Source organism: Ambystoma mexicanum, chromosome 13 (assembly GCF_040938575.1).
Source record: "Ambystoma mexicanum isolate Mex_15411 chromosome 13, UKY_AmexF1_1, whole genome shotgun sequence".
Lineage (NCBI taxonomy): Eukaryota > Metazoa > Chordata > Amphibia > Caudata > Ambystomatidae > Ambystoma > Ambystoma mexicanum.
The window spans coordinates 633,101,153-633,124,943 of NC_090938.1; positions in this window are offsets into that span (position 1 = coordinate 633,101,153).

Below are 23,791 nucleotides of genomic sequence, written 5' to 3' on the forward strand. Positions count from 1 at the left end.
AACATTCCAGGGGTGTTTCAAGACAGGGGAGGGAGTCACTACAGTGCTGGTTCTGCGGGCATTTAGGACATGTTTCAAGAACCTGTCATTTTGGGGGTGCAAAGCAAAATGGGGGGGGGGAAATAAGGAGCAACAATAGTATGCAGGGGCACAGGGAAATTATTATGCCCAGGGCCAGCAGCAGCAAGGACAGATATAGGGATCATTTCAGCAGACACCACAAGCACCAACACAGGCACTGTCACCACTACAGGTACAGACACAACAAATGACAGCACCACTACCCCAGGACCTACAAGTATCACTTCCCAAGGGCACTGCACAGCAGTCAGCACACATACGGAACACTGACACAATAGCAACAGTACTGGTTAGATGACTGGGAGGGGTCATCTTGGTGGGGAACAACCCTTTCAAAGGAAATGGATTGACATTATACTATTAATAGGACAAACTAGACGTGTCTCATTCTGCCACACACACTAACACAGACTCAATTCTGAGGGGACAATTGCATAAGGGTGGTGATGGGCATCACAACATTTTCTTTTTGGGTGACAGTGGGGCGACTAGGTCATGCATCAGGGAAGGGAAATTTGTGACATCATGAACAGACTGGCTATGACCATTTTATTCACAGACAAAGCCATAACTTGTTCAACACCAGGCATACACACGCTGAAACTAAGGAAGCTTGTTTCGACATATTGGGGGTGCATGGTACAGAGGAGGGTGCCTAAAGATAGTGCATTGCAAGAGAGTAAATTCAGCTACATTCTGAGCACACATCTTTCAGCAAGGAGACTTGGCTCATGCACACACACATAACACAGAGCAATTCAATGAGACACACAAGGTGGAGGAAGGTGCACTTGAGGGGGGAGACGTGCCTTTCATTGACGGGTCACGAACCATTGATAAGACTGATGGGGTCAAGAGGTTAGGAAATGCTGCAGTAAGACCGAGGGAAGGCAGGACAAGTGAGAAGGTTAGGGGCGCACGATTGCCAATTAATAATTAAACACACACAGCAAAACTAGTGGCTCTCACACTGGCACTAGAACACAGCGCAGAAAACTGAAGGTGAGACACATTGCCTTGAGAGGAGTGAGGAACATGGTGATGTGAGTGGGGTACAACAATACACCAGAGACACACATCATGGAAATGCGGGGAACTGCACCCCGGGAGGAGAGAACTCTGGGTAAGGGGTGGATGATCCATGTTCCCAACAGACACCCTTGGGCAACAAAATAACACAGTGCAAGTAGTAATGCCACTAGCGCTTTTGAACACAGCACTGGCACAAGTGCATTAGCAAACACACATAGGGAAAGAGATCATTGCTCCACGAATTGGAGAATATTGGTTGTGTTCAAATTTGGGAGTGGATCATGAGGGGAGAAATATATTGTCTAACTGCAATAGTAATGAAAGTAATGTGAGTAATTAACAGAGTAGGCTTTAACAAGTGGACATGGGGTGGGATACAGGGCATGGGAGTAAATTGTGATGTTTGGGATGGATAGAGAACAAAAAAAAAACAAAAAAAGAAGAGATAAATAGAGGAGGGGGACAGGTAGCGAATACTTGGTAGCAAATTTCATTAGTACCAGCTTAAAGTGCCTGCAGTTCACTGCAGGGCACGCCCTGAGAAGTTGTGAGAGGAGCCATAGAAGAAAGATCTGAAAACCCTGCGATTCTCTTAATGAAGGAACATGATCCTCTTAATTTAGAGACACAGCCACCCTATATGACAGATTTACCACCCTGATGTTTCCCTGTTTAGCTTGTCAGTGCCTAATGCCCCCGGGACAAAGGCGCACACTATAAATAGCTTAAAGTAAAGTACAGTAAATACAAAGACTCAAAGGCCCATTTGTACACCACCACCTAAATTGCGTGTATATGATCCAAGTGTGTCATGAATATTTTTACCTAAATTAAGTGCATATGATCCAGATGTGTTAAGGATACAGCTACAGAATAGTGGTTGTCTACCCATTTTACAGGTACATTTCGAATTGTGCAACAAATTATGGTCCGACCGCCATTGAACGCCCACCAGGTGCTGACAGGATGGTGCATAAATGTACCCTTGGCTCCTCCCACTAAGACACTGAATAGTGTAAGAGTAGTGCAGAGAGGTTAGGATCAAGAAATTGAAGAATATGTCAATTCTCAGGTCTCAAGCGCTTCTTTTTCATTTCTTGCCAGATACAAAGGACCCAGGGCAGGCCTGGATACAACGATACAACGGACAGCTAAATTCCAATTGCTAGGTACTAGAGTCGGACATTTTTCCCTCCTGACAGACTTTGTTAGATGTGTAAGGTGTCAAGCCCTAAAAAGCGGTGGCCATCCTGGCAATGAGGGAGCAACAATCAACTGGGCCAACACAACAGATTTTCATGAACTACAAGACAACACTAACACTCTCAAGTTAGGGAAACATGGCCATCCTATGGTCCAACGCACACAAGCAGCTAGAATAGGGACCAACACCCCAGTGTGCATAGCATGCTGAAATAGGCTTCAAATGATATTTTGTGCACCCAACAGCTGTAACACTGTTTTGTTTCCTCGCACATGCAGGTTGTTGCGTATGTATGCTGTTAGAATTGTGTAGGACATTTCCTTGATGTTACCTACCATTCATCACCCTAAGGTCTACCCATTCAACCATTCTGAAGCATTTCCCACTCAATTTGCCCACTCTATCAGAAAAACCAGACCCCTTAGAGCACGTTTCCCTGAAGTATATTTCCTTGCTTCCATTGAATACATAGCCCAAACTTTTCCCCAACTTGAATACAGTGCATATACTGTCCGACCCACATTGAGAAACCCTCAACAAGGTCTGGGGGGAGGTTTCATTTTTGCCCTCAGTGATTTTTAGTTCACAGAGCTTGAGGTTACTAACAAGTACTAACATTTTAACACCTTTCTTGCAATTTTCTGGTGGGCAACTTTATCATCTCATCAGCTGCAAGGACTCAGCAACGTAAGTGGTTATGGGCAAGCCAATAAGGACTCATATACTCATGATGGGACTGTTAATGATGAACAGAATAATGGGGGGTGGTCATTTAAAAATCATATGTAATAGTGAGCATTACCGCTGTACCCCCTACTAACATTCCCAAACCCAAGCAGGAAGACCTACGGTGTCAAAGGGTGAGGAAAAGACTGCTGCCAAAGTAAGGCGAGGTAAGCACAGTGTAAATGCAGACACAAAGGGAGTACAACATACACCTCACACACATAGTAGAAGTAACCAAAAACATGCACACATGTACAAAATTGGTAGGGACACCACTGGGGAGAGCTGTCCTGACTGCTCTTTAATCATCTATGCCTTGAGTGCCTTGAGGGAATTGATTGCAACAGAAATACCAACAGCAAAGCATGACGCCCATGTATCTCAAAGTGTTTCAAACGTGAAGAAGATTGCAAGGGAAGACAGCAACAGTGAGATTGATGTAACAAGTGGCAATCCCCTATGAAAGAAATGAAAGATTACATCAAGACACTACCCATGAGGAACAACGGTTATAGGTCAAAGGTTCGAATCAAAAGGTTCAAAATACAATAGGTTAGAATCAAAAGGACCGAAAACAAAAAAGTTCGAATTTTTATTTTTTAATTTGGGGGGGCTGGTCCCCCCAAGCCCCTGTTTTTGTGGTAAAACCCACTTTTTATACCTATACGGAAACCCCAAAAAATATATATAATAAAAAAAATAAAGAAAAATCGAACCTTTTGTTTTCGATCCTATTGACTCTCACCTTTTGCATTCAAACCTTTTGTATTCAATCCTTTAACTGGACACCAGGAACAACTACGGGCAGCTCATTGAAGAACAACTGTATGTAGCAAAGGGGCCAGAGACAGAAGGAACAACTAGCAAATGCACCAGTGAGCAAGCTGCAAGAAAAAAAAATAAAAAAAAATAAAAGGAACAAATTACTTACCTGTAACTGTTGTTCTCCAGCATGGGTCTGGCATGGATTCACATGCTCATGAATATTCCCCGTCGTCAGGCTGGGAATCGTCGGTAAAGAAAAAATCAGTATCAGTTTTGTTTCTGATCTGTCTTTCTTAGTAGTAACCAATCACTGATCTCTGGGTCCTACTGCCCCCAGCCAATGACTGTCCTCTCCCTAAGCCCCGCCTCTGGCAGCCATCCTCAGATTTGGTAGCAAGCCAAGTGGCAGTATGACCAAGTGAAGAACCGCAGAGGGGTAGGTGGGAGGGTTTGCATGTGAATCCATGCCAGACCCATGCTGGAGAACAACAGTTACAGGTAAGTAACTTGTTCCTTCTCCAGCATGGGGTCTGGCATGGATTCACATGCTCATGAATAAAAGAATACATAGCAGTATACACATGCACAAGCACGAGAGGTGGCAACAGGCTCAACATTAAGCAATACAACAACTCAACATTAAGCATCTCTTACCTCCTCACCAGGCTCACCTTAAGCGAACAAGTTGCGCAGCACTGCTTGGCCGACCCTGGACTCCTCCCTGGAGTCCCGATCGACGCAGTAGAATCTTGTGAAGGTGTGCGTCGACCTCCACGTAGCAGCCCTGCAGATGTCCAGCAGGGGCACACCAGAGAGGAACGCTGTGGTAGCAGCGATTGCTCTGGTCGAATGGGCTCTTGGACGGGCGGGCAGCGGTCGGTTTGCCAACCGGTGACAATGCATGATGCAGCCGGAGAGCCATCTGGAAATGGAAGTCTTCGAGAGAGCCTTCCCTTGATTCACAGACCCAAAGTTCACGAATAGCTGTGACGTCTTCCGAAAACTCCACGTAGAACTTCAGCGCTCTAGCTACATCCAGCGAGTGCAAAGTCCTCTCGGCCGGCGTCGAAGGCGACGGGAAGAAAACTGGTAACACCAAGGGCTCATTGAGGTGGAAGTCCGACGGCACCTTGGGCATGAAGGAGGGCTGCGTTCTAAGCACTACCCTTGTGTCATGAAAAGTCAAGTATGGAGGCTTGCAAGATAGGGCCTGAATCTCTCCCACTCGTCGTGCAGAGGTGATGGCCACGAGGAACGCTGTCTTCCATGACAGGAACTTCAAGGGCGCCGAATGCATAGGCTCGAATGGGGCTCCCATGAGCCTGGTCAGCACCACATTAAGTTCCCACGCCGGGGCAGGAGCCTTCACCGGCAGGAATGAACGGAATAGTCCCTTCATAAATTCCTTTACCAGACGATGAGACCACAAGGACGCCCGTCCCGTACTCCCGGTATATCGGGAGATGGCAGCCAGATGTATTTTTATGGAGGCGTGAGCCAGTCCAGCTTTGGCCAGCGACAGTAAGTACGGCAGCACTTGAGGGGCCGTAATCTGCAGAGGGTTAATCTTCTGTGCACGGCAACACCTCTTCCATTTATGACCGTAACACTTGAGAGTCGAGGACGCCCTGGCCTTTGCAAGAACCTCTCTGCAATCAGCCGGGATATCGTACCCTCCAAACTGTAGCGCTGCAGGAGCCAGGCCTGCAAGTTCAGCGACTGTGGGTCGTGGTGTAGAATGGTGCCTCCTTCTCTGGAGAGAAGATCCGCGTCCGCCGGTAGCCAGACTGGCGGGGACGTTGACAAGTCCAGAAGGTCTGGGAACCAGACCTGCCTCGGCCACGCCGGTGCGACGAGGATCATCCTGCACCTGGACTTCTTGAGCCGGCTGATGAGGCGGAGCAGCAACGGCAATGGAGGGAACATGTATAGAAACAGGCTGTCCCAAGGGAATGAGAAAGCATCAACAATGCTCCTCGGCAGTGGGAACCTGCTGGCGAACCTCTGGCACTTGGAGTTTGTCGCCGTTGCGAACAGGTCGATCTGGGGTTTGCCCCATCGTTGGAAGAGTCGATCCACTTGATCCTGGCACAGTTCCCACTCGTGGCACCAGCGCAGCTCCCTGCTGAGTGAGTCGGCGATGGTGTTTTTTATTCCTGCCAGGTGGAAGGGAACCAGAAACATCCCATGGGCGACGGTCCAGTGCCACAGATCCTGGGCCTCCTTGGATAGGGCTGGGGATCTGGTGCCTCCCTGCTTCCATATGTAGAACATCGTGGTGGTGTTGTCGGTGAAGATCCTCATCACTTTGTCCTTGAGGGATGGGAGGAACAACTTGAGCGCCCAGAACACTGCACAGAGCTCCAAGATGTTGATGTGAAGAGACCTCTCCTCCGGGAGCCAAAGGCCTCTTGTGTGGAGATCTCCGGTGTGGGCCCCCCAACCCTCCAGAGAGGCGTCCGTAGCCACCGTCTCCTGAAATGCCAGGGTTTGAAAGTCTGTGCCCGTCGTGAGGTGAGCCCGGGTGCCCCACCATAGGATCGCCCGACGGAACTCCTCGTCGAGGGGGATCCTGTCCTCAAAGTAGCCCCCCGCCTGAAACCAGCGGGCGTCAAGGAACTCCTGTAGCGGACGCATCTGAAGTCTGCCAAGGGGTACAAGGTAGATGCATAAGGGCATCATCCCGAGAAGGGACTTGATGGACCTCACCCTAGCCACGTCTGTGGCTAACAGTCGCCGTACCTTGCCCAGGATGGTTTTGGTCCTCTCCTCTGAAGGGGAGGCCAATTGCTCCACTGTATCGAGCTTCGCCCCCAAAAACAGTGCTACTTGCAACAGAACCAGGTGGGATTTGGGGTAGTTGATGGAGAACCCCAGCTCCTTGAGCAACCGGACGGTCCTCGCCATATGATCGACGGCGAGTTCCCTTGACCTTGCCCGGATTAGCCAGTCGTCCAGGTAGGGGTAGACGTGGATCCCCACAGGCGCAGCCGCACCGCCACTGGTGCCAGGCACTTGGTGAAAACCCTGGGTGCCGACTTTAATCCGAACGGTAGGGCTCTGAATTGGTAGTGGCGTCCTTGAACCACGAACCTGAGGAACTTCCTGTGCCTTTTTAGAATGGGGATGTGGAAGTAAGCATCCTCCAGGTCCAGCGACGATAGGAAGTCGCCTTCCTCCAGCTGTCCCAGTACGTGCTGGAGGGTGACCATCCTGAATTTCTGCGCCTTGATGTATTTGTTTAACCGACGCAGGTCTAGGATGGGGCGCCAACCACCTGTCTTCTTCCTGACGAGGAAGTACCTTGAGTATACTCCGGAGCCCCGGAACCTCCTGGGGACGAGCTCGATGGCACCTTTCTTGAGCATCGCCTTTACCTCCAACAGCAGTTGAGGGACGTGATTCTCCTTCCTGGCCACGGGAGGAATGCAAGGCCACTTCTTTAGGAATTCCAGCGAGTGCCCGTTGGCCAGGGTGTCCAACACCCAACGATCAGTGGAGATGGACTCACACACCCTGACAAACTTCGTCAGTCGGCCTCCCACTGGGGTGCTTCGGTGGGGGCCCGACCACCCGGCCGGGTCAGTCTTGCTTGGAAGCGGCCCTGCCGCCTTGGCCTCCTTGGCGATGATGGCGGGAACCCCCATGCTTGCTGCGACCTCTGTAGGCCTCCTGGGAAGAGGAGCGGGCCGCCTGGCGGTAGGTGGAAGAGCCACCTCTGGATCCTTTGGAGGCACCCTGTCTGCCTCCAGAGCTCCGAAAGGGCCGTCGCTGCTGAAGCACCCCAAGGGCCCGGGCCGTCTCCGAGTTGGTCTTGATGGCCTGTAGAGACTCATCCACCGCCTTACCAAAGAGGTTGTTGCCATCGAACAGCATGTCCAACACTCTGGTCTGGGCGTCCTGGCGAAAATCTGTTGCCTTGAGCCATCCTCGTCGTCGGAGGCAAACTCCGTTGCCCAGTTGGTGAAATTCGATATCGACAATGTCTGTTGCCACTGTAATGGCATGATCCGACGCCACCTCACCCTCCTGCAGAATTTCTAGGGCCTCCGCCCTTTTGTCATCAGGCATGAAATCTAGCAGGGGAGCTATCTTGAACCAGAGCTCCCTGTCGTAGCGGGCCACGATCGCTAAGGCATTGGCCGCCTTAATCGTCGTTGCCGCCAACGGGATGACTCGTCGTCCCATAGAGTCCAACTTCTTACCCTCGCTGTCCGGCGGGGAAGTGGAAGTTGAAGCCGCCGCGCCCGCTGCCTTCTTCTTAGCCGCTGCCGAGACGACTGAGTACGGCATGGGCTGGGCCCTGAGGCACAAGGGGGCAGCATCTGGGACTCGGTACTTCTTCTCGTACCTGTCCCTCTTGGCTGGTGTCGTGGCAGGGTTCTTGAGGACAGCAAGCCCCTCGTCCCAGATGTCGTTGAGTAAAGGCACCGCGAGGACCGTCTTCCTCTTAGCCTCTCATCGTTGGTACAGAAACCCTTCCTTTTTCTGTTCTTCAGGGCAGAGCTGGAAGCTATCCTGGGGCTCGAGCAATGGCTGCGACGGACGGGATGGCCGCTCTACTGGGCCCTGTTCATCGTCCTCGTCGCTATCTTCGATCACGTCAGCAGGGACCGTCCCCTGGGATCGAACCTTCTCGAACCTCTCGTTGAGGTTTATGAACCTCTCATTGAGGCCTATGGACCTTTCGTTGAGGCCCCTCTAGGTCTCCACCAGTTCCTCCTCAGAGGCTGATTCCGAGTCTGTAACGGCCACTGGCCCCCCCCTCTTTTTCAGCCGGTGGCTTCACGGGGGTCTTAGCGGTGGGCTAAAAAGAGGATTCCCTCCGCGGCGGCAGGGATACTCTGGGCCGAGAGGCCGTTTCCATTGGCGTAGTCTCAGCCGGCTCCACCAGGGTCGCAGAGACCACTTCGGTAGAGGCCTTAGCCGGGTGGCTCAAGGCCCTCAACACCTTAGGTGCGTCCTGGGCCTTCGCCTTGGGGGGAGGGTCAACGCCTCGCTCCCCCTTCGAGATCGACCGGGTCCGCTCCAGTGGCCTACCCGGGTTCTCGGACTTCCTCTTCCCCGAACCAGAGCGCTGGCTAGTGGTCGAACGTGCCGGGGAAGTAGCGCCCTGCTTGGCAACCGAAGAGCCCGACCTTTCGGCGCTCCCAGAGCCCGTGGACTCGCAGTACTTGGCCTTCTGTTGGGCCCCCGTCGCCGGGGTGCCCTCAAAGGACCTAGAAGCCCGCTCAGACTTCTTCTTCGCCTTCTCATTTGCTGTGCCCCTCTCCAGCCAGGTGGCGAGGCAGGAACGACGATCTTGTAAAGGTTCTTGCAGAACGCAGTCCTTCTCCACGTGCGTCTTGTCCCCATGGAGGCAGTAAAGACATTGCGAATGCTCGTCCTCCTTGAAAACGTTATATAATCCGCATCCAGGGCAGTTCCTGAACAGCTTGGATCCGGGCTTCGAGCTCCATTTGTCCTGGGCCATGTCCGTTGAGGTAGGCCGCAGATCTTCCGGAATCCTCCAAGAAGTGTAAACTCGACGAAAACTTCACCCTTTAGGGGTGTAGAAGAATTCTGAAACGGGTCCCCGTTATCGGAAGTAGAAACGGTGGAGCTTGAGGCTCGATTAAACCGAAAAAATGAAAATCTCCTGAAAAAGCGTGAAAACGCAGTAAAAAACTCGAGAGCTAAACACGAGGGCTCCCAACACTTGAGCTTGCGGTAAAAATCTGAGGATGGCTGCCAGAGGCGGGGCTTAGGGAGAGGGCAGTCATTGGCTGGGGGCAGTATCACCCAGAGATCAGTGATTGGTTACTACTAAGAAAGACAGATCAGAAACGAAACTGATACTGATTCTTTCTTTACCGAGGATTCCCAGCCTGACGACGGGGAATATTCATGAGCATGTGAATCCATGCCAGACCCCATGCTGGAGAATGATAAGTGCCCAATGGTGTGGGGCAAGAGTGCGAAGATGGTGACTTGGGTGAAGAATGAGGAAGGACCTATGCCAATAAACACTCTGAAAACACTGGCCTTATGTTACCAGCACAACAGTGAAAAGAAGTGGACGAACATGCTGGATGCAAGAAGGTTGAGACAAGTAGGGAGATGAGAGCGGGAACAGTAGTGCTTGTGGACTGCTATTGAGCATATGGATCTAAAGCTCAAGAGAAACTGCCACCAAAATTGGGGAGGAGACTGTTTGTTGGTGCACATCAGCATGCCCTTGTTGGGGATGCCCAAGGAAGACGTGAGGCCTGACGACTTCCCCAAGATGGAAAACAACCAAAGAAAGAAGAGATGACTGAACAAAGCACCAAAAGCCCAAACAACGGAAGAAGAGAAACAGACAGAGGAGTGAAAAGAGGGGGGACTACTTCTTGAGCGAATAAGAAGCAACATTGGATGAAGTACCAGCACACAAAAGACTGTTCAGCAGAAAATGCATGTGAACAGAGAAAGACAAGGACTGGCTAGCGTTTCCATGGTCATGGATGCCATCATGACTGGTTGGTGGATTGAAGATGATAACTGAAGCACTAGTACTGAACGCAGCATCATTGTGCAAGATCCAGATCCATTGCAAGATGCGAAAGAACAGCAGAAGAAGCGATCGGAATACAAATACTGATGGATGTGAGCATAGGAGGAGCAATAAAAGACATGGTGAAAGGCAGAGTCGGACTAAGGGAGAAAATAGTGGTGTGCGACCTGGTTCCAGCAGTAATAAAGTTGGACACTCCCTGTGATCCGAGGAAGTACGAAGGGAAGTGAGTGTGGTGGAACGCAGAAGGAGAATACTCCTACATGTACTGGTCCTTGACAATCATGTGAACAAATATGGACACCTCAGAGAATTGACAAAGATATGCCTACTGAAAGAAGATGAATGGTGCTTGGTGGTGTGGTCGACAAGTCGACCAGAGGGGGGACTGAAGAGGGAAAATCGAGATCAAACTCCTGCCCCCTCACCCCAGGCACATCAATAGAAAGAACAGCAGGAAGAATAAGGAGCACACTCATCATTTTGCACCAGGCCCCCGTGCGCCCATGGGTGACAAATATGCTGAAAGATACCCACTTCACCAACACTGCAACCTACATGCTACATTAGCCTCAATGCAGCAATACAAGAATCTACAAAACACAGGAATTTCTGTTTAAAGGCTTGCAGATGCTCACATGAATTAACCTAACAACACTATAACTCATCAATTCATGCATTATCAAATGGCACAGTGTAAAGCCATGCTTTAGGAAAATTACAGCCAAGTACATTTGTTTCATTGAACACCAGCTGCAGTGGGGATTCATGCTAGCTTCAGCAATGCACCTCGCAAACCCAGGAGCAGCTCAAGGCCTTGCAGTAAGATGAGATTCTTTTCTTTGAACAACAGTGAACTCTGGCAGACAAGCATTTTTAATTCTTCATAAATACGAGTAATTCAGAGCAGAACACCCAGGGCCCAGTGGTTTTTCTCTGGGAACGAAAGACATTTTCGCAAGATCCAGACATTATTTGAAACATAATTGTAACAAGAATGGCTCAGCTCTGGCCAATGAAAGCTGAGGGTCCAGGGGCGAAAAGCCTGCTCAGCTAAAACTAATGAGAACATGTTCACAATGCAACAATTTTTGAATTAGGTAATGAGGGAGGAGCAGCCAAGTCAGCCCACTGACACGAAGGTCCAAATGTCCAATGATCAGGCTTCCTATAAGGGCACTATAGGCCACCTACCACTTAACAGCCAATCTCAGGATGAGATAGGTTTCTGGGAGCTGGTCCAATTTTGTGATGTCAGCCTGCAGTGTGTTACAAAGCTGGCTTGCAAGCCAGCCCCAGGGGAGATGGTGCCTGGATTTTCGCTGTGCACGAAGCACTGTGTGTTTTTTTGCTGCCCAGAAATAACACAGTTTGGAACATGCTGCTTCTTTCTTGGACTCTGCTGCATTTCCTTCTTGGGCAAAATGGGAGGTGTTGGGGCCTCCCATACCCCAGTACCGGCAGGAGCCCCGGTGGGGGGTCCAACTTCTCCCCAACAGTGGTGTTGCGAGGGACACTCCTGCATTTTTTGGTTTATTTACCTGCAATGCTACCACCAAAGGCTCAAACTTTTGGTGTTCGAACCTTTGGTGGTAGCATTTTTAGAACTTTTGTTCCTTGCGACCATTTATAGTCAGTAAAAAAGTACAATTCCGATGCATTACAGACAGGAATGCTTGCCATCATGTTTGGATAAATCTTGGTTTCCCTTGAACAGGTAGGTCTTATTGCAACATGTGAGCATTCATTTAGTTATTCAAAGACGGCAGTTTATATTGGCGAAATTCAACACAGGATATGTACTGAAGCTTCATGTTTGGAGACGGACGGATGTCATTAGAGGATTTGAGGGCGCACTTGTAATTTAACAGAACGTGTTTAGAATTTAAATGAGTATGCACGGAGCTCGGAATTAAATAATTTCTTGTCACAGAGTGCACCGAATCAAGGTTGTTCCCTATAGATTAATGGGTATATGCTGTACCATTCTTGTGGTTAGGTAGGCAGAACATTTAAATATGACACTTCTGGAGCTTTCTCTTGATACCAAAATAGGTTCAGCAGTACAGAACGCTTTTTAAAATAAGTGCTGTAAGTATTGATTGAAGGGTGGAATTTAAACCGCACACTTTCAAGGTGGCATTGTCAGCCTCGTCAGGTTGCTTGTACTCTTGATTCTGAACAGGGATCCATGAAAATTATCAGGTAGAGGATTGTAACAAGGGGAGTTACATGGGCAGATTGTTGTTTTTAGAAAGAAATGTATGTGTGCTAGTGATTGTTCATTTTGGCAAACTTTTTGTAGATGGGTGTCAAGAACAAGACAAAGTGTGGAACCAGCAGGTTTTGAGTTGAAGTCTTTGTGGCAAGAAATGAGGGGCACATTGATTGCTATTTTTTGTGAATGTTTGCTTTTTTGCTGATGAAGGCCTTTAATGTATGAGAAAGTGGACATTTTTTAAGTATTCCATCATTATGGCCGAAACACAATGTGTCGACGTTATGTTTTTGCAGTATCTAGTGAGCTCGATGGTCTATAGGAGAGTGACGCAGCTGAGTGCCCCCTCATTACACACTGCGAAGTTATATTGCGATACTTTAATAGGTCCCACATCAGAGTGATTGTGTAAAATGCATATGGACGTGCTTGATATGAGGTCTTGATGAGACAACCTGCAAGACTGTGATTCACATTGAAGATGCCTATTCTGCACATTAAAATGTGTACTTTTTGCACTTTACTAACCACTCCTCAGCACATGCACATTTTGTTATGATTGTTTTTATATCTGAAAAGATTTGAGATTGTTGCATTATTAAAAGAAGATTGTTAACCAACAATTCTGTCCGTGTATATCCACAGCCCTCATTTGAGATGTCTCTCTCGGGTTCTGCTTTTTTTCATATGATACACATCAGTTTTGAGAGGATATTTACGTTTGGTATGATCCATTGTCCCCACTTCTGTTGACTTTAGATATTTGACACATTAATGACCCCTTTGTGCCATTGGTTGTTCCATGGAGACTCGCGTGAATTGAACATGTTGGCCATATTTGTCTGTAAAATAGCACCAAACATCTGTTCTACTACTTTATCATGTACCACCTTTTTGTGAACGATTTGAACATTTGCCGTCAATAGCACCGTCCACCATTTTATGAAAACCCTTCACGTTTACATGCATGCATGCACATACATCCCTTTTGTTTGATCTGACACAATTGTAGGCCCTACTGTGTCCCAAAGTTTCAACCTGATTGTACCGGAGCAGGGATCATCGTGGTAAACCCAATTAATGTTATGTTAGATGGCATTTATATAGCGCTCTATATATCATTGGTATGACTTCAAAGCGCTGGTAGGTTGAACGCCCTCGGGGACCGCAGTCCAGGTCAGTAGAGAGAGTAAGTGTTGTAGGGTGCGTGGGTGAACCAGTTTTGTGTGCCTCTGGTGTAATTGCCTGATGGTAGCTGCATCCTATCATTAGGTGTGGCGGTGATGATGGTATCAGTTGAATGTGTGCAGTCTGGTGGGTGGGCACCCAGACTGAGTTCTGGATGCGTTAGGCCTGTAGGACGCTTATGTGTGCAGCTAGGCCGGTTTGTCATGGGATAGAGCTGCGTTTTATTGGCGTGATGAGGTGTACATGGGGTAGTGTTTGTATGTGAGCAGCTAGGTTGAATTTATCGAGGGGTATAGCTGTTCACTTTGTGAAAGTGTAGAGTAGAGAGTGAGCATAGTGATATGATATGATAGTTCATCCACAAGGCGCCTAAGCATAATGGGCATTATGCTTTCAGCAATAGCGTCTCCAGGGTTAATCCATGTGTTGGTCTTGGCACGAATGCAACACCTCGGGAAAAACCATGAAAAAAGGTTCCGGCAGACCCTTGGCCTGGGGATTCTCTGTGTAACCCTCTTTAATAGGTATAATGCCCCCAGAGTTAGCAAAACCGATGTAAGCCCCAATGCTGGGCTTGGGCCCCAAATGCCACGACTAAGGTTGAAGCCAACTTAAAGCTCTAGGTAGAGCCTTGATGCAGATTCAGATACAAGCCCTAGTTTGCTTGCCCTTGCAGTTTGCCTCTGTTAAGGAGGAAAGGCCAGCTGCCATACAATGGCATGGAACCCTCCCAGGGTGGCTGATCCTTGCGAGTATCACCGCAGAAGCTATCTTTGGGACAAGGTGTGGTTTCTTACCTTTTTATGGAAGATGCGCCTTCACCACTGAAGATATTCAAAATAAAGTAAAAAAATAGGTTTTGAGGGTAGAATGATGAATACATGTTTTCCACCAGTCCCGCCATTGTAGAGAAAAGGACGGACTGAGGGAAACCAAGTTGGAAGTTACATCATGGCAGGGCATGCCAGGTGCCCACAAATGCGCACTGGCTGTGTGTCAATAAAAATAAGGGCCTTTGCTATTCAAAACACATCAGTCTGGTTCCATCTGGACAGATATTCCACCATCACGGAAGAAAGGGGACATTGTATTGTATATTTATATAGCGCTCTTTCCCCACTTGTGTTGCCTCAAGGCGCTTTTTCTCGGTTGAACGCACTTGGTGACCATAGTCGGTGTGGTTGGAAAGTTCTAGGGGGTTTAGTTTAGTAGATGCGTGTGTGCATGTTGCCGTACTTGGGTGGCTGGCAAGGCGCGAATAAGCAGCCCAAGAGAGGACAGACACGTGGGTGGGTGCTGGTGGGGGTTAGAGATAGTTTGCTATTGTTGAGAGAGTCATGTGTGGCCAGATATACCAAATTCCTTTCGGGTGGTGGTCGTCGTATGCTAGTGGCAGAGGTGTTGAGGTACGTCAGATGTTAGTGAAGTAGTATGCGTGTCCTTCACGGACCTGCAGTTTTAGTCAGGAGGGTATTGCAGTTCAGCTATCTTGAGTCAATGATGTCAGTTAATTGCAAACCAGGCTATAAAGTTCTCGAATGAATGCAGTCACTGCACATAGCATTTAGCCCACTCGTTATGCCCTTACTTTGTGTTCAGGTGGTCTACCAAGCGTATTAGCAGTCTCATCTCCAAATTGTGAGGACAACTGCACAATCCGATTATATATGGGTCTCTTCTGATTATATATATATATGCCCTGATGTACTGGTCTATATAGCTTTACTATCCTTGCCGTTAGAGCTCTTGCCATAGACTGGTTCAATAGTATATCCTTGCCTGGATGAAAATAAAATTACATCTAGAATTGAAGATGGGCAACTACCAGCAGCTGGAATATGTTGCAGTGAGAGGAATGTGGCAGACAAGCGAGTTGTCCATGTCACTCGAATGCACAGGTGAAAGGAGCGTTTGTATGTCCTCCTCAGCGTCAATTTCCCTTGTCTGTGGTGTCCCCATGGACCAGCTCTACATGTCATTGGTAAGAGACATTAGTGTCTTTTCAACAACCTGGGACAAAATAAAATAAATGCATGGATTCCTGCCAGCCCTAGCCCCGGCCTCCATCAACCTGAGTGGTGGGCTAGTTTCATTCCAAACACCACCAAACATCAGATTAGGCAAAACAAATATAGTATCCATCAGTTATTGGGCTACACCAGTGGAATATGGCTTTCACGGTCTTCTGACATGTTGTTGTGGCAGGTGGGTGGCAGATCATTTAGCCTTTGTGAGCTAATGGCTTTCTATTTAAGCTACACATCAAAAAAGTTGATGGATCTCTGCCTTGGCTGCATCTCTTAAGAAGCTGGCAAACTGGGTATAGTTATTACCATGTCACATGCAGGTAGGTAAGAGTGTAAAATATGGCCAAGTCATCGGTGGCGATACCAGCACTCAGTAAACCATCTGTAACAAACGAATCCCTAATGTTTACCCGCATCCTTTTGTGTGCTTGGTTTCCCATCGTATAGGTTGTATTATGGTGCCGAAAAGTCCTCTGCCCATGACAATAGTTGTTTGTCCTCAGTCACTTCCAGTTTCAGAAATAAACTATCGTTCAAAGCGAGGACTAGTCCCTTCACCACCCTTTTCAGCTTTGTATCCCTTGATGGCTTTGAATTTTTTGGTGCAAAATGTTCAGCTGAAAAAAATCCTTGCGACGCAATCCTTCGATACTGGTTTCTTGAAAAGTGGATTCTGGCTACTTGACTCGACTATTCCTTCTGGAATTTTGTTTAGGCGGAATGTTGGCTAGACACCTGTGGAAATGGCAGTTTCTATGTCCCTTTTTTACATGACTTTTAATTTCCCCACTGTATTCAATGGTTCTAGGTCATTTGGTCGAAAATAAATGGTCGACAGGACAAATGGTCGACACCAAAAGGTCGACAGGTCAAATGGTCGATTTAAATTTGTTTTTTCACATTTATTTTGGGGGGGGGAGGAGGGAGTCCCCCCAACCCACTTTTTTTTGCTAAAAACACCTTTTTTCCCTAAACGAAAACCTAAAATATATATATATAAATAAAAAAAATTCGACCATTTGACCTGTCGACCAAATTGTGTCGACCATTTGTCTGTCGACCATTTGACTGGACACCGTATTCAATGTATTGCACAACTTCATTTTCCAAAGTATTGGATGACTTATTTTTCCCAAATGTATTTTCGTCTTTGTCCCCTACACTGTGTGGGGGGGGGTTGTGGACCCAAGCCATGATCCCCCCAAGAACCAGTTCTCTACCTGCTGCTCGGCTGCAGACTGGAAAACCTTTCAACTCTTCCCCCCACTCGCCCCATCCTATAATTTCAATCTCCCATTTGTCTTGGCATAAAGCCTCTCTAAGCCCTACAAAACGAGTTCCACTTGTGTCCATAATGGATTGGGGGTCTCTGGAAAGCCACTTGTACATAGAATTTCAACTCCCCGACCTGAGAATCACACAGAATACCTGAAAATGTGTGTCCATCCCTCCAACCCATCGCCCTTAGAAACTAAACACACTAAACACAGCTTGTCCTGGCGACAACCAAACAGACACTTACCTGGGCTTGAGCAACAAAACGTGTCTTGGCAACAACCAAACAAACCAGTTGCCTGGTCTCCCCTTCCCTGGGGACCACACACAAAAATGTAGCCATGGCAACCACGTGTTCCTGGGTGGTAGTGACAGCCTTATAGAAGACCTGTGGAGAGAGAACGGCGCTCTCTTTTTGGCTGTTGGAGGTGTGGTGTGCTGATTGTGTGGGTTGGGAGCAGAGGCGCTTGCCCTTCTAGCAGGTACACCTCCCCTGTCTTGCCTTATCCTTCTCCCCTGGTTCCCTTCCTCCCCAACCTCCTCTATGCTTCCACCAGTGGGTCTCCTGACCTCTCAGCCTCTGCCCCCTGCCTGCCTCTGTGCCGCTCCTTTTCCCCCCTCACCATCTCTGCCAGCCCTTACCCAACTCCCTCTCCAACCCTTCCCCTTCTCCCTTTCCCCCTGCATCGAAGGGTACTCCCCAGGCACCCGGTTGTAGGACAGTGGGTGTGCCTAGCTAGTCCAGTGTGTCCAATTTATCCTGCTGGCGATGAGTTTACTCCTCTTCCTGTAATAAATCTCTTCCTAGTTTCTGTAAAGACTTTGGTGCCTTCATTGTGTTCCCACTTTTCAGTGCAGCCTGCCTGTTATTGCCAGAGGGGGAGGGGGTGGGGTTAGAGTCCGTCTGCATATACAACACACCACCACCAGGTCTGTTGACTCCCCAGTCCAAAACTGTGGCCCTGTCTGGGTTCTCCCTCATGGCCTCCCCCCTTTTGGCCTGCCTCCCACTTCCAGTGTTCTGGTGCCTGTGCCTCGTATCCGGAACCGGGCCTAGGTCCCTGATCACCTGAAGAGCACCTTTATGCCTGCACCTTCTCCGACTCAACTCAGCCCTATTCTGCAGCTTTCACCCCTATCCTCTGTCTATTTCCCCTCTGTCCATTTTCCCTCTTATATAACCTACAGACCCGTCCCAGGGAAGAGGAGACCCTTCCCCCGATAGCGGTCTGCTGTACCTGTGCATGGCAGCCAGATCCAGCAGCAAGGTAAGAACGTACGTATCAGTCACGTGCACTGAGATTGCCAGCTTGTACCTAGCCAGGAGGGCTCTTGGTCTCAGAGGGGTGGTGACACTGAGGAAAGGTCAGTGTACCAATCCAGTCAACCCATGTCCCACTGTCTGAGAAGGATCTGCACACCTACACAACATCACACAATTGTACTGGCAAGTTGTAGGGTGTACCTTTCCAGATAATCTACCCAACTAGTCATAGCATCCAGATCTCAACCCCTAATTTTATCCGGTTTTCGGTTTTAACCCTGAGAGTTCCTCAGGTGAGGGGAGTCACATACCCTGAAACAAACTCACCTTCTAGGCCCATACTGGAGGGTTTACAAGGGTAGCTGTAGCTCATTGCTCACCTTAGGGACCGGTCCACCAAGAACCTTGTTTTAGAGTGCACTATATGTTGCTTAATTCAGTTCACTTGTGTGCCTGAATCTGGGTACAAAGAGTGGTGAGGTGGCATCTGAAAAGTAAGTCCTTCTGTAGATACCTTTGTCGAGAGTGCCCTGATATCCTTCAGTTTGCCGGTCTGGTTGGCTGGAGCCCTCACCCAGGGGTGAGATGCCATCTTTATGGTAGGTCCACCCGTGGATACCTCCCTGGAGTATATACTTGGCACCCTTCATTTTATTTGTCTGGGCAGCTGCAGCCCTCACCCCATCAACACGCCTAATTCAGTTTACTAGTACCAGGGCAACCTAGTCTGTACCAAACTCATCTCCTAGATACTCACTAGGACTGAACAAGGCTAATAGAGGGCCCAAGTTCGCCCACTTTTATTGTGCCCATATCGTGGTTGTCAGAGCAGTGTTATTTCTTTAGGACCACAAGAGCGGGCCTCTAGAGATCGTCTTTGCCTGGAATTCTTTTGTGCGGAGTGCCTGCCTGCCTGAATCCGAGTAGGTTTACAGGGACGCCTGGGAATTGTACTTAACGCTACTTTTGGAAGTGGACCAGTAGCCTGGCCTTACCGTACCCCCTGTCCTGCAACAGTTTATCACCCAGCCCCTTCCCTAGTTGAGCGCCTGTGAGTGTGCATCTGAGTGCCTATGAGCGATTTGGAGTGCACTTAAGTAACCGACTTTGTTTTTTTGATTTTACGTTAATTTTAAATTGTATATATTTTTTTTAATTTGTAATCCTTTTACATTTGAAAATGTTGATGATTTTTTCTCATTTTTTAATTTTGGATTTTGTTTCTCTTTTGAAAGCAAATATGTTTTCATTTTTCTTTTTGTATTTGTGAGTTGCGATATCTGGAGTATTGTGCGTTTGGATTTTACCCTGCATTTGAGGAGTAACAGATCTGCTTTTGAATGTCTTCTAGTATCTCAGTGCAACCATCATATGGCTATAGTATACCAAGCTAATTTTGTTATAACTGTATTTTATTTGACATTTTCTGTTCCAGCATAACAGCCTTGCCATTCAGCTTTCCTTTTTGCACTATGCCATCGTCCTGTTTTTATGTACCAGCATTGAGTTCTTTCAAGCTTGCTTTCTTGTGAGATCTTTTCATCTGCTTCCCGAAGGTATTGGAGGACCGAGAAACATGGACTTCTCTGCACACACTCTGCTCCAACCAGGCGTTCTTGCTCCCCATGGCTCCCCAAAGCCAATCCATAATGTCTGCCATCAGCCAGTTAATCACGCTTGCTCTGCTCCTTCCTCCTACATTAACGACTACCAGGAGAACTCTTTCCTCCAGATCAGCCATTTGGTGGCCCGCAAACTCAATCAAATCAACTGCTGGGCCTGTGCCCATATTCCTCCACATCAGAGCGCAACGTTCCCGCTCCAAGTCGCCTGCCAGCATCTCTCAACTATTCCTCTGCCATACCGGGAAGCCCAGTGAACACCTGGAAAAGCGGTTGTAACGGTGCGGTACAAGGACACCATCCCTGTGTGCTTCAAGTGAGAAAGAGAAGAAGGGGCAGAAGATGTGGGCACCACCACCAGGTGCCAGTCCACGGTGCTCAGGTCGCACAAGTGGCCCTGGCTATGCAGTAAACTGGACGCCCTCTCCCTGTGAGGCCGCCTTCTACCTTACTTTGCCTGTTTGGTATGGGAGATACCCTTGCCTTAGTGCCAGCCAACAGACACCTGGTTGGCACCAGAAGAACTCTTTACCAATGAAAGACATCATGGCAAGATCCGGAATGCCCGTGACCTACAACAAGCCCATATGAACACCTACTCTGATGGATGCACAGCTGTATGGCACCTCATTAATACCCCAGATGGGTGTCATGAGAGTAGGTTGGCTAAATATCGGTTGCAAGCAATACTGGAAGTGGTGGCGATTGAAACTGCTGTCTCCCTGTGAACATTGGCTGCCGAGCAGAGGGAGTTGAGAAAACTGGCTCTCAAAAAAAAAAATCACATGATATTGAGTTCCCATGGCTGGGGGGTACACTTCTTGGATTAGAGCAGTGTGTGTATGTGTCGCAGAATCCTCTGATGAAATCTTTCGCCATGCCGCTCACATCACTTCCTTGGGGTCACCACAAGGATACAGCCAAACACTTTCTGAATGGAATAAAAGACTGGTTCAGCTCCTTCCACATATCCTGTATGCTGTTGGGGGGGGGGGGTTGCCTGCCCTAATTATCATCTGCAAACTACTCTGGTGCTTCATATCAAACGGTTGCCAAACCGTTGGACACTACTTAACGATGGCTCCTATCCCCTTCACATCCTCGAATCCAGACTCAAACCAAGAAATGTCTGGATTGAGCAGGGACGCTGGTCACCAGCCCAGTTGATGTGCCCCTTTCGAGGCCAGAGGCGAGGGCTGTGGAAATGGCCTTTTCTATGCCCCTTTTCATTTGCAATGTAGTACATGACATTTAATTTCCCCACTGTATTCAATGTATTGCACAACTTCATTTTCCAAATTATTGGGCGACTTATTTTCCTGTGTGTCCCCTGCATTGTGTTGGGTGGAGGGTAGGTTGTGGACCCAAGCTATGATCCCTCCAAGAACCAGTTCCACCTGTTGCTCAGCTGCAGCCTGGAAAACCTTTCAACTCTTCCTCCCTCTCGCCCCAGCCTATAATTACAATCTCCCCTTTGCCACGGCATGAAGCCTCTCTGAGCCGTGCAAACCGAGTTCCACATGGAGGGCTCTGGAAAGCCACTTGTACATATAATTTCAACTACCCTGACCTGGAAATCACACAGAATACCTGAAAATGTGTGTCCAGCTCTGCACCCAAACTCCCCTGGAAACCAAACAAAATGTGTCTCCCCTACAAACCAAACACAACTTGTCCTGGCGACAACCAAACAAACCAGTTGCCTGGTCTCCCCTTCCCTGGAGACCACACACAAAGATATTTCCCTGGCAACCACATGTGTTCCTGGGTGGGCGCGACAGCCTCGTAGAAGACCTGTGGAGAGAGATCAGCACTGTTCTTTTTGGCTGCTGGCAGTGTGGGGTGCTGACCATGTGGGTTGGGGGTAGAGGCTTACAGAGGCCCTTGCCCTTTTAGCAAGTACCCTTCCCCCTGTCTGGCCTTTTCCTTCTCCAGGGGTTGCCTTCCTCCCCAACCTGCTCTATTTTTCCATCAGTGGGACTCCTGCCGCTCAGCCTCTGCCCCCCCACTCTGTGCCTCTCTCTCTTTCTCCCCACTCACCATCTCTACCAGCCCTTCTCCAACTCCCTCTCCAGCCCTTTCCTTTCTCCATACATCCAAGGGTACTCCCTAGGCCCCCGATTCCATGTCAGTGGGTGTGCCTAGCTAGTCCATTGTGTCTAATGTGCTGGCAATGAGTTTACTCCTCTTCCTGTAACAAATCTGTTTCTAGAAAGACTTTGGTGCCTCCATTGTGTTCCAAATCTTCAGTGCAGCCTGCCTTTTATTGCCAGATGGGGGGACCCAGTCCGTCTGCATATACAATGCACCCCCAACAGGTCTGTTGACTCCCTGGTCCAAAACTGTGCCCCTGTCTGGGTTCTGCCTCACGGCTCCCCCATTTTGGCAACTCAAAGCCAACTCAAGTTCACCTTCTGATAAGGCCTATGACTAAGGAGCGAAGAAGACAAGCGAGTGTTCTCCGTGACCGGGTTGTGGAACAAGCTTCCTCTTCATCGCCGAGTAATTTCGAATCATTCTCTGTTCAGGAAACAACTTAAGACATACCTCATTCCATCTTCAATTTCTGGTTGTGAACCAGATGCTCTGCGTCCGTTATAGCAACAAACCCTTCAGTATCGGGAGACGGGTTTGTTGGGTAACAGGAGGAAAGGGGATGAGAAGTAGGAATACACTCACAGTTTCGGGCATTTATAGTGTCGGAGACTTATTTCTCCACTGCTGTTGGGCCTTTCTGGGACGTTGCTGGATTTTTCAGGAATGTCAGAATGGTCCTCCACGACGTGCGGACTATCTGTCACCACCACCCCAGACAGGCATTGCATTCTTTCATGATTTGGGTGGTCAGGCTGCCCTTCCTGGCCATGGTAGATGGACCAACCCCGGAGCCACTGGCTAAGGTTACATGAGCAACGTCCACCATTTTGTATTCACTTGGCTCATGATGCCTGCCCCTGCAACTTGCTTTGGCAGCCCTCTCTTGTACTGTTATGTGCCTCAGTTAGCCGCTGTTCCTAAACCCAAAGGAACATTTGTGGAACCCTCAGAGTAGACCACGGAACCCTTTACTTGCTGAGAGCGTACAACTTTTCTCTTCTCGTGCCATCAGGGTCACACTCACCTGCGAACCACTCAACTCTTTTTCCGCTTACTGTATTTTCATCAGGACACCAATGATTTCCAGGTAGCCGAGGGTATCCCCAATAATTGGTATGGGTTCAGTACACAAGGGTGTGGGATAGAATGGAGATGTTGGGGGGTGCTTTGTACACCACCTCTGAGGCCTCAATCAAAGAGTGGGCGTTAATCCCTGGCCCCCATTCTAATTCTCCACCATCGAGCAAAGGACCTCACCTCGCATTTCCCACATGTATCTTTACGAATTCAAAGCATCTTCGGCAGGACTCTTGGTCTCTGAATAAACTCTTGCTTTTCAGATCTACTGCAGCACTTTGCCATCATATGTATCAACGTTATTCTGTGGCAACACGGGGGGTTTTTGGACGGCTTGCAAAAGCGGAAGAATCTCAAGATGTGCAGAGCCGTGGGGCATTAATTAGTGTTAATGCCCACTATCTGCACTTTATAAAATAGTTTCCCATTACTATTTCCAATCAATCCTCTTGATAGCAGGATCAGGTGCAGCATGCAAATCTACAACAAATACACGCTGGGAATTCTTTCCATGAAAGACTCCCAGGATGTGCAGGTGCCTGCAACCACTGGCTCTCCAGATGTGTTAAGACTACAACTCATCAGCCCAAGCCAGCATAGTCAATGTTAAAGGGTCATGGGCGTAATAGTCCAAAACACGTGGAGAGACACAGTTTGCAGCCCCCAGCCTCCCCTCATCC